This window comes from Triturus cristatus, chromosome 12, assembly GCF_964204655.1.
Source record: "Triturus cristatus chromosome 12, aTriCri1.1, whole genome shotgun sequence".
NCBI classification, from domain to species: Eukaryota; Metazoa; Chordata; class Amphibia; order Caudata; family Salamandridae; genus Triturus; species Triturus cristatus.
The window spans coordinates 389,975,690-389,988,190 of record NC_140595.1 but is presented as its reverse complement, the minus strand read 5'-3'; positions in this window follow the sequence as shown (position 1 = coordinate 389,988,190).

Genomic DNA, 12,501 nt, shown 5'->3' with positions numbered 1-12,501 from the left:
AGGGAAGAGACGCCAAGAAGTAAAACCGAACCTGTGACACAAGGTGAGGAGATGTAAAACGTGATGAATACACAATATTATGAATACCACTGTGAATTGGACTATGAATCGTACCGAAAAAGAAGAGGAGCCCCACCACGTGTACACGCAAATATACCGACTGAAAAGATAGATCTAAGAACCTGAGGGAACTATTAAAATCTAGACCCATCTCTTCCACACAAACCCATGGAGCGATGAGGAAATGTTGGAACTGCGGACAATGTGGCAACATAATACCAGGAAACACCTTTTCTTATCCTCACAGAGGACAAAAAATCCACTTGAGACACACGTCGGATTGTAACACAGAGGGTGTTATCTATGCAATCCAGTGCCCGTGCGGACTAATATATGTGGGCAGAACATCACGTAAAATTAAAACACACATTACAGAACACAAAAGCATGATTCGCAACAAAAACTGCAACTCCTGTTTAGCCGCATATTGGGTCAATACACCACACACCATCCCCCAGATCAGGATACAGTATTAGAAAAAATGGATCCTGTCCCAGGGATAGATTTCAATGTTTCACTAGCACGTAGAGAAACATTTTGGATTAAACACTTAGGTACCATCATTCCAGGAGGTCTAAATGACCATTATGAATTACTATGTTTCCTGTAAATGAACATTCCTTCTGTCATGATAATGAGCTGTGTTCAATGTAATACACTTTGCATTGTATACAGGATTTGCACACAGACACCATGCATTAGCCTCTTTTGTTTTAGTTATAGTCTGATGCTATTTTATCTGGTTTCGGATTTTCTCTTTTCATTTATTTTTTTAAGTCTTGCGCTTTCAGCAAGCACATCTGCTAATTATTGGACACTTCACGCTAGAGAACCGCTATCAATATCACTTGCCACTTTTTAGCATTAGTAACTCTTTCCTTTTTGATACGCTATTTAGTTCAGCGGTGGAACATTTCTAGTCGGAAGGCTCTGATCGACATATGAGCAGTTAAGGAGGTACCATGGGGCATGAATAAAATTGCCTTTGAATTTAGTTTTTTTAGGCCGGGTACGTCATTACATAGACACGCACGTTAGCAGCTGTGAAGATCCGTTTCATTTGACTGACGGTTGGCGCGAGCTAAAGAGTGAGCTTCTAGCCGTTTGTGATGAGGTTTTTATGTTGTATATATAACTTTGGTACCTTGGTTAAACTCAGTGTGACATTCACTTGATGTTTGGTTTTATGTTCAGATACAGAGATTAAAACTTGACATTCTGGTAAAGCTGCTTGTATTCTAGAACACAGGGCAGTTCCATTGTGGTATGCCTGTTGGCGTTTCCTAGTCACTCACCGTTTTTTTCGTATAGATACGTAAATATACGTGCAGAGATCTCTACACATTTTAATGTTCTGCCTACACCTGGGTGGAGATTTCAGCCCAGATGGTATTTATCATTTCCAGGAGTAAATATCTGCCTATTGGTATATAGTTGAACAATGTCTCATCAGTAACTGGAGGGGCTTCAATTTATTTCCATATCCCCAATGTTTTACTTACAATATTCCAGACATTTTGGTATTTCTGAGCCTAAGCCTGCTATTGCTTTAATCCATATTTTCTCATTTTCCATCCATGCAATATTTTTAAGTTTGTTTTTATAGTCCTTTCTGTGATGTTTGATTAAATGCTCTCTAATTTTTGCCTCACTTTCAAAAGCCTCCCTTGTGTTCTTATTCAACTCCTTTTTTTGTTTTTCTTTTAAAAACCTATTTCAATACTTTAAATGATGTCCTTCTTTGTTTTTTGGAGTCACTATTTGTCTAATGGTGCATATTAACTTCCACATTCTTCCAAGAGGGTTTATTGATTCATCTCTCTAAAGGAAATCAAAAGGTTGCCTATCATTGTTGCTGTTACCATTTTCACTGCTAAAGACAATATGATGCTTACATTATTCTTACATTGTATTTGATCACTATTACTCCATTTTCTCCCTCAATTCCAAGCTCTTTAATAGGGTTAGACACAAGTACTTATAGTCACTTGCTAGTGAATCTCCAATCTCCATATTGTATATAACATGGAAATGTTCAGTGGAGATTGGTGCACAGTCTATTAGGGATTTAGTTCTACCATCACCAAATGTGTGTCTCCAAGGTTGATCACCTTTTGTTATTCCACTTATTATTGTGAGATTTGGTGAGGATCACAATATTTAATGTTTTCCCTCTATGATCACTCAATGAATCTGTTAAGATCTGCCCTAGGATGTAGAGTCTCCTCTCTTTTTCTTGATAGAACTCATCGAAAGCCAGAGCACTCGGCACATTTGCGTTAAAATCTCCCAGCAGTAAAATGGGGATCTTTGTGGGGCCTTCCCCAAATGTTCTCTACTAGATTTACTAGATCTCTAAATAATATTTCTTGGAATTTTTAGGTGGGAAATATATAGTCACAATTATTAACTTCATTCTGCTGCTTGTCATACTGCTACCCTTAGGGATCTATGTTCCTGATATTATTATGGTACTAAAATCAGAGAATTCTTGCATTATTCTCATGTTTCTCAGTGATTTCCTAATTTTCTAAAAGCAAGAGCCCACCTAATGGTCTGCTGAACTTGCACTTTATTGCTTTTAAGGAATAAATACGATAACTGTTCATCAGAAACTCTTCTATTTCCTGTGTTTCCAGCAATACCGAAATAGTGATGTCTTTCTGTGATAGCAACTATGTTAATGAATTCCAATTTCACATCAGACCTGCTATGTTTCATGAAAGTATGTGCATGAAAGCGTTGTCAGGGCTTCGATAATAAAGGCTTTGGTACTGGATGGTCCAGATTCATAGTTGCTGCTAACCAGGACCAATCTTCTAGATTACTCGTGGCACCTTCTTTAGCATTTGTATAAATATGTCTTCCAGATGCCAATTTTATGAATAAATTGTTCACCTGAAGCAAGTTGCTAATAAGGTTGATGTTGTTGCCTGATCAATAGTATGCCTCCAGCTTTGAGACTTGCCCCATTTCACATTCTTTACCAGGGGTACGCCTTGCCCTATATTTATACTTTTCATATACATCATGCCCTGAACATCTCAAGTCATTCACTGAGACTAATATCTCATGCGCAACAGATGTTGAAAAGAAATAGACTAAGGCTTGTGACTAGGACATAGACTACTAGCTTTCTTGTGGATGATAAACCAATTTTATAACTTTTGATGATACTTTAGAGAGGTTTGGGAGTGATGTAAAGATTTACAATAACTATGATTAAGGCTCCCTGTTTTCCGTTTTTACAGTTTTTTACAGATAAGTACAGACAGAAAATCATTTGGTTTCCTGTCGGTATTTATTTTTAAATGTGGATAAAAAAGTAAATTAGATTGTTTTTTGAGTGAATCTAAATGCTGTCAGTCATGACTGCTAGCCCAATAGCTGAGTGGATTGACAGGTGTGGGGCTTTAAAAAGAAACATATTTTAGTTGCGAGACTTAAAAAGCAGTAGATATGCATAAAGTTGATAATAAAATGTGCATGTTTTCATGCTAGTGCTGTTATTTGTCATCTGTCTGTGTTTATATCATTGAAACCTGTCAGGAATTCAAGTAAGAGTATACATTTATCGGATAGATATATGTGTAAATCTACTTGTTTAATCTTAATTTTTTCACAAGACCCAGAATAAATATGGACAAAAATGTCAAAAAAATAAATACCATAAAACCGGGAGCCCTAATTATGATCTATTTAAGTATGGGTCATGAACCTGATCTGCAAAGATATCTCCTATTGAAGGAAACAATGTAAGCTTGCATACTAAAGGATTTCAACTTTCTAATTTGCCTGCAAATTCCAACACCACTGACATAGGTACCGCTAATGAACGCCTCTTGATATTCAACTGATTAATTATGGGTATACTGGTAGGCTCTGTTAGCTGATTTAATTTACTTGCCACTACTTCCAATGGTATATTTGTGGGTCATATTTTCCCTGTTGATTCAATGATGCTTACTAAGATGGCTAGGGTAGGTAAAGGCTCTATTTTTGTGGGTACTGAATCTGGGGTTCATGATGTAACATCTTTTAAGTGGCTAACTGCTTCGAAATGTATCCCAAAGTTTTGTACTAATGTCTCTTATTTACCCAGTTTGTGCTGTAGAGAATTTAGTAACAGTTGGATCTAGTGCCTCTTTTATTTCTTTATGACCTACTTCCCGATTCTCTGGTACTGTCCCCTGACCTAGATTAATTGCATCCTCAGCATAATTTAAAGATGACAGACAAACCTTATTACTCTACTACCTTGCCTAGTGATGTTTCTATTTTTCTTTTGTCTTACACAGCTCTTGCTTTTGTTCTTGAAAGGTAGGAAAGACTTCTTTAACTACTTCAGAGTCCAATTTTTGGGTTGTACCATATCTGACTTTCTCGTTTGCTAAGTACTGGGGTAATACTTCCATCAGGTGTTTCACAGGTTTCGCAGGAGTGTCTCTTCGCTCCAATTTTGATGTGTTTACAAGCGTGTGGTGGCAGGGCAGACCATGCTTCCGGGCTTCACGCAAAAAGTTTAAACAAGGAATAAACTTCACAGAGAAATATTTGGAAGAAACTGGTGTGCACTTGATCGCTCCCTTTAGTTAATTGTTTCACAGGTATTGCCAGCTTCCTCTCCTATTCTACTCCTCACATTGGGAGAGTACCTATGGGTATTCGTCCCAATCATTTCAGTTAAAGACATTTTATCATATCTATCGCTGGGATTAGGTTCTCTTGCTAAAAGTTGGGTAACTTGCCCTCTCAACATAGGGTTTCCAGGATAATAACCCTCCCATCCATAGTCTTGGACTCTAGCTAATGCTGTAAATACAAAGATTTGCATTCTACATTATGGTCGAAGTCATTCACCAATGTAGTCAATAGCTGAACTACGTACTGTAAGATTTTTTTTTTATGGGGCTAATAGAGCCATAACATGTACTATTTCACTTGTATTGCCTTCCTTACTATGTCCAGTAGTCTCGTCTCCTGGGGATGCATCATTATTCGCTAGTATACTGGTCTCACAGAAAAGGTCACTAATATCACTTAAAGGTGAATGGTCCTGCAAATATGGGAGGGATATTGTTAAATATTTCGAGCAGGAGTCTACCTCTCCACTTGATTGTGCCTCATGCCTCGTACAGAACAAGAGTTCTGATTAGTTTCCCATAACCTTAGTTTCCCTAAGAGCGTACAACCTAATGGCATGTCCTCTAAAGTATGGGTGGGCGATAAACTCTGCTCCGCCGGCAGAGTTTGCAGAGATTTGCAGACTCTGCGAAGTTCAAGAAAAGCTCTGCCAATTGCCACGTGGTAGAGTTTTTTCTCACGTGTGGCCCAGCTACAATAAGCTGATGAGTGTGAGCAAGAAAATCGAGTCAAGAACGCCTCCCAGCATTGGTTTCTCAATGTGGGCGGTCACAGCAGATTGCTACCATTCACGTTGAGAAATCTGTCTCTCGAGTAGAAGATCTACTCAAGCGGAGAAAGAAGTGGCACCCTCTGGTGTCCTGCACTTTGCAGTTCATGCTGATTTTACAGCATTGAACAAGCTCCCAATGCCAACAATCAGACTAGCATTGCAACATGCTGAATTCTGCCACTTGCAGAACTCCGCGAAATCCAAAGAGTTTTTATGTAGCTCAGTGGAATTACACGAAGTGAAACCCTGCGAGTCTCACCCACCCCTACTCTAAAGCTTCTGAGGCTATGTCATCTACATTTGCGATATTCTCCAAGATCGACTTGTCACATAATACATTAAATTTGACCTGCTTGGTCTCCAACACACTGGCTTCTTTTGCATCAGTCTTACTCATTGAGGAGCCTCCCTTGAGTCTAACAAAAGCTAGCTGGTCTATAACATTTGGCTCAATGTTCTTGTTGACCTTGATATTATCATCAGAGGCTGTGCACTTTGAAGGGAAAGCTTTGCTTTTGGGTGACAATGATAATCTCAAAGATGTTATACTGTTACTACTGTCTATAACTACGTGTGCAATAATAGGGGGGTGGCTCTCTGTTGGGAGTATGTGTATATTAGGGTAAAGAGAGGAGGAGAATTCCCCTATAGAATTCTGGCCTTCTCATTAAATTCCGTCATCAGTCCACTTCTTATGTGTTCTTGCTTTTGCAAGTCATTTTCTTCTAGTTCACTCAAAGGTTTTTTTAGAGATCAACTGTGAGAGAGATGTTTTATCTAGGTCTTGTGATGACGGGGTTGTTAACTCATGAACCTCAATTGGGTTGTTTCTCTGAGTCACCTATTTACAGCATATTTTAGGATGCATAAAATATTGAATTGAGCATTTTCCACTTATCTGGTTTTTCATTACTTGATCCATTTCCACCTGCTTATGATTCTGGATTTGATACTTTGAATCCTCTTGCTTAGCATTATCAGGGAGAGAATCTTGACTATTGTGCATACTTCTTGTTAGCTGATTATCAAATATTTAAATTATTGTTAATGTCTGGGAAAATTTTATCAGAGTCTTTACCTCAGCTTTCTCTATAACTCTACCTGGCTTACTACAGGACTATGTGAGTACAGGCATTGTGTCAATACTGTCTGCTTAGTCTTAAGAAAATACTGATCTTTTTGTTAAATCTTTCCTCTTCACTCTCCTTGGTCTCAGTTCTTAGGATCCTTGTAGAACTCTTACTCTCTTTCGTGTCTGGTCTTTCTGATCAAGATTGCCAATGTCACTTTGTGTTGGATTATCTGATGTGGAGTCCAATCATATCTTCACTGAGGGTGATGATAATTTACACTTCACCGTCTTTTCAATTTCAGATGTTACTCAACAGGTTTCCTTTCCGACTGTTGGAAACCAACTATTAAATACCAAGATGGATGAGCCGAGATTGAATAAGATTTTGCCTTTGAGGAAACTGAGTCACGTGCTTATAGTGGCTATCAGCCTCAGCTCACACTAAACCGGGCTTTGATTGATAGGGGCACAGTAGACACACTGGAGCTGCCAGCTGTTTGCCTCCCCTACTCAACTCTCCACCCGAGCCCAGTTGAGATCAGTGACAACCCACCTACCACAGTCTTGTCACACCTTGCTGCTTCCCTGCCTAGAAGTCAAATCCTATTGGTTGACCTTAGGGGACCCCCAGTGGCAACTGACACCGGAGCGCTCCAATGAGATCACCCGGAATGTGCTCCGGATAATAGGGCAGACTGGGCAGACAAGATGTGGGAGCAGTAGGAAACAATTTACTTGAAGCAAAAGATCTAATTTACCAAGATCATAATTATTTGGAAGGATTATGGCATGCTGGGGATATATTCACCTATTCAAATCAGAACAAGTCCTGGTAAATGGCATTGTTCAAATTCAACATGACATTAATAGTGGAATGTGCTAACATTTCTGTGTTATTTTTTATCCTCATTTTACAAGTTGAGGATTGATATTGAAATTTGAGGTTTTTATGTCAACATTGTTTGTGCTCTCATAAATCTTTTGCAATCTCTCAGAAGTTTCAAAACCATTAGCGCATTGTGCTATGAGCTGATGAGGATCCTATTATTGTATGTGTAAAATGTTAAACATGTTATCCTGTGTGTGTATTAGGGCATGAGCAATGTAAGGGAGAAACAAATGACATGCAGTTCTCGTTAATAAGAGTGGAACCTGTGGGTATTTTTCATAACACAACTGCATTCAAACTTGGACATACTGCCTCAAGGAGTCTGTAAATGTATGAAGTTAATATATGTCAGAAGTACACGGCCCCTAACAAACTAGCTTAGAACACATGGTTATTAAGTAAGAATTGAAGGAGTAATTATAGTGATGGAGCAAGGACTCTTATAAAAGAGACTTGCTCGGACCCAATCTTCTCAAATAACTTGTAACCCTGTAATAATTGTGCTTGTAAATACTAATTTACACAACATATTCGTACACGAAAATCTAGGGGAAGCTTGCCTATGTGTTTTACTAACAAGTAACCCGAGTGACACTAAAGATGGCTGCTAAATGCGGGATTCTGTATTGCGCATGCATCTACTGCATCTACGTAGTATGACGTTCTATCGCTTGGAGGGAAAAATCTTTGCAGCTGCACAGTTGCTTCCAATATGGCCGCTTGAAACCCACATGATAATGCGCATGCTTTGCTGAAACTAAACTAAGCAAGTTTTACTAAAATGCTAATGCGAAAGATTTTTATAAGTAAATGGGATTAGAGTAGAGATAGGTGGTATACAGTGAAAATATTTTATTTTGATTTCTATCATGTCTTTTTCTGACTTTACTATTAGTATTTGGGCCTCTGAGGGTGACTGAAATCCACACCCCACGTGACGACTGCAGTTGCGCAGTTGTAACCCGCCCGGAACCATGATGAAGCTCTTGAACCACAGCTAAGGCCGCAAATGTTTCATTGTCCTGGTAACTTGACTGTCCTACACGGAACAGGAGGAAGCTGAATATTAAATTATATACAATGTATTGATTAACTTGTGAATATAGGTGGGAAATAAAGCAGGGGAAAGTAAATTAAGGGTTGGAAACATAGAACAATAAGCTTAAAGAAAAGGATTACACTTAGCATGGTGTGATGATCATCTCCCCTTGCTTGTCCAATCAGGATTAGGCGTTTCATGAACATTGAAACATTTAGGGGTGGTGTTTCCCTTAGAAGAGTATAATTGAGGTAGTTTAGTTAGATAGATAAAGCTCTTGCTGCAGAGATGCTGAGAGACTGAGATGCTGTCCGAGAATTGAGCAAATCCTAAAGAATATTGTAACTACAGAACCTAGAAACAAACATATTAGAGAACATCGCAGAAGAATCAAGGAGGCACATAATAGAGAACATTGCGGAAGAATCGAGGAGAAAGATAGTGTCAGAGAGGGGTGCGACGCAGTAGTCGTATCTAGAAGAGGTCACCTTTCCTGTCCTGAATCCTGTCCTGAAGCCTTTTGTCTCCTAACCTGTCCCAGGGGACCCTTTCCAGCTCCTAGGCCAAGGGGTTGGTTTCCACACCATCGTAGGTAAATATAACTCTGTGTAGTATGTCATTGTACTGCTCTCTCTGATTTTCTTCCTTTCCAGGTACTGTCATTTTGTAGCTGAGTTCAAAGTTTCTGAATAATCTAATTGTTCCTTCCTTGAAAGAAAACGGTGTACAAACTGTACTTTATGCTTCTGGTTTCACATGAAATTTATAATATAAACATTTAAACCTCCTCGAGTCTGTGGTCATTTAAAGGTATTTACTTGATGGTATTTACACCTAAACTGCTAACAACTAGATCCATTGATTAGAGGAAATTATATTCGGACAAAAAGAATGGTAAGAATTGGCAAGGTAAACTTATCTCGCAGGCATTAACACACAAAATTGATCCGAGCGGCGAGCGATAGTGTGTATGGCTATGGGCCCAGGTGAGTATGTGGTTAGTGTGTATCATTTAGCTGGTAACCCTCCGCTCCATCAATAGGCATGTGCTTTATTTTTTACTGTAGCAGTTATAATAGGCTTTCAGGCAGAAAATTGAGACTGCATTGCAACATAATTAGTGTTCTATGGTTCTACGCTTACTGGGCCACTTTTTTCCTGTCAAAGTTTGGTGAATTTCACTGGCATCCCTAACCGAAATGTACAAAAATGGGTATGCAGAGACATGGGTCCTGTGCACAATGTGCCACTGGAACCAAACTGTACTTGACTGATGAGCCCTAATAAGGGCTAAACCGGTCTAGAGCTGCCTGTGCTTCATTTAAGGGAAGACCTAGCCTGGCAGCTCAGGCTGGATTGTTCATATTGAAGCAGTGTCAAGATTGATTTGCATATGTGTGGGTCCAAACTGAGATGGCATGGTGTGCAAAATAACGATGGACTGGGATGTGGCCCAAGTAATTACCAGAGGATGAGATGGATTCTAGCACTCCATCCATCACTTTTTTGTATTCTTTGGGGCATCCATTTCTGGGCAGAATTATCATAAAACCTAATTAATAGGCTAATTAAGTCATGTTACAGTAAAATTATTTTGCTCTTCAATGTACATATCTATGCCATACAATCAAAATTATATGTGCCCCAATAACATGTCATTTAAAGCGACTGTACTAAAAAAACACATCAACATATTTATTACAACAGTCGAACACCATGCTCCATGTTATCAAGAGGGTACAGCACAGCTGAAAGGAGAAAGCTCTGTTTCATGCCTCTCATATTGCTTGTACAAGCGTGAAACAACTCCTAATATTGCAAAACGTATTCAGGGTTATTTTTCCTGACTCTATAAATGTATTCATTGTATCCTGGTTTTGGTTAAAAATCATTAAAAAAATAAATACACATGAAAATATGCAGATACACAGAGGGCGTAATGCCATTTATTGCTATGTTTGAGAAAGGGGCTATATATGTAGATGTATAGAGTGTAATATGCTATTTGTTAAAATGATTGAGTTTAGGGAGGGACAACAACTCACAAGAGGTGAAGCTTCAAGTAGGTCAAGGTGCCCTTCCCCACCCTCAAAAATTGTAATAAATAGTATATTACATAGTGGGCATCTGCATAAATAGTTTTCGACATGGCATTTTCTCGAGCGTTTTCGTTTTAGAAAAAGACACCTTACCAAAACCAGGACACAAGGCGTTTAATTTGTGAGGTAATTTAAAGTCACATTGAAAAGGCCTTTTCACAATTAGAAGAGCTGCTTCCATGTTTGAAGAACATACATGCTGCTAAATGTGAGGCAGTCAACAGTGCTTTGCTTATGCCAGTTTTGCTTTACTGTAGTAATAAACTGGAATTTGACCTTTTGCACTGTGGTAACAAATGTGTCCATGGGCATTAGTTAGCAAGATGCTCTAAATAATGTGTTATTGGGCCAGATTTGTTTCACTACCATAGCTCCATGGACCATATGCCACTGGATGTATGCAAATCTGCAGCTGCAGCATGTTTTACATAATTATCGACTCCCACACTATCTATTCATCTTTTGCATAAATTCCCTTTTTTGCTTTAAAAAAAGTTTCTAACTCAAATGGATCAAAAGTTACTAAAACACTTTCCACATCTGTTGTCACCCAGCAGTGGGTATTTTACTTTGCCAGGTCACCTTTATTTTGATATTTGCTGAATTTAGATTTTAAATTGACACTACTATGGTGCAGCATAGTTAGAATTTTCTTGATTTCCGTGAGTGTCCTTACTATATACCCATGATTGGGATAAGCTTGAAGGGATTAAAAAGTTAGGTATATCTGGACTGTTAGTTCTGCAGGAGTTTATCAGCACCAAATATTAAAACATAGGGTATTCTTTCTTGCCTTCCCCAGAAAAAGGAGTTTTGATTGAGAGCAAACCAGAACCATTCATTTTTCACTCTGTTCCATAGTTCATACAGCCAGGCTCTATTCCATACAGCGACATCCTAAAGCAGGAAAGGGTTCATTGGAATGGGGGACACCTATTCAACTGGTAGCCCGCTAAAAGTAGAAAACTCCTGCAACTACCTGTAATCAGGATTTTTTTTTATTTTCCCTGACTCTTGACAGTGTTCTAAATTGCACAAAGTAGTGACTATGTGGATTTGTTGTTTGAGATCTATAGGGTGTCTTGAAGTGGCTTATGTCTTCCTCCCTCTGGAGCTGTACCACTTAATATTTTTTGGATAACGAGGAAGAAGTTGCGCATAATTGCACCACTCCATATCACGCCAGTTCAGTATTTTTCTATTATGGATAGCACTGTTGCCAATAGTGTAGAAATGTGTGCACTTCATGCGAAAAGAGCAGGAAGCTGTGGTCATGACCCAAATATTGCATCATTATCCAGCGCATGAATAGCAAAAACAAGCAATGAATCTGACAAAAAAGTGTGTAAAATTGAAAATGACTGATGACTCTGCATAGGTCTCTGCTGCTTAAGACATGAATGAAGAATATCATGGTCTACATGAGACCATCTAGTACTAGCATTTCTTTGCAAATTAACCAGCCTTATAAATATTTGAATAACATTTGGTCCAGATAAAAATCTTTCCTGTCTGCATGCTAGATGAAATCTTTGTAACTCCCAAGACCAGAGCAGTAAAACAAATTAAGATTGATTTATTAAAAAATACTTTTCCATTTGTCTACACACCTTTAACTGCAGTCTTCAAGTGAAATTATGAATCTAAAAGTAGGTGTATGGTTCGTCTTAGTGTTCCCTGTGAAACTAATTATGAGAGGAGTTTGTAAAATGCGAGTCTACTGTGTATCATATACATCAATTCACGAAGGAATTCTGAGAAATTGGCCTTTTTATGTACAGTCCAATACAATTAACTGCATTTATGTAGTTTTGTTATTTTATTTTTAGCAAGTCAAACCTCATGTTTATTTTCCTGCCCAGCATTTCTTGTTGTTTATTTGAGTAAGATGTGTGGTTGTTTGAACAGCCCAGAAATGTGAATTTC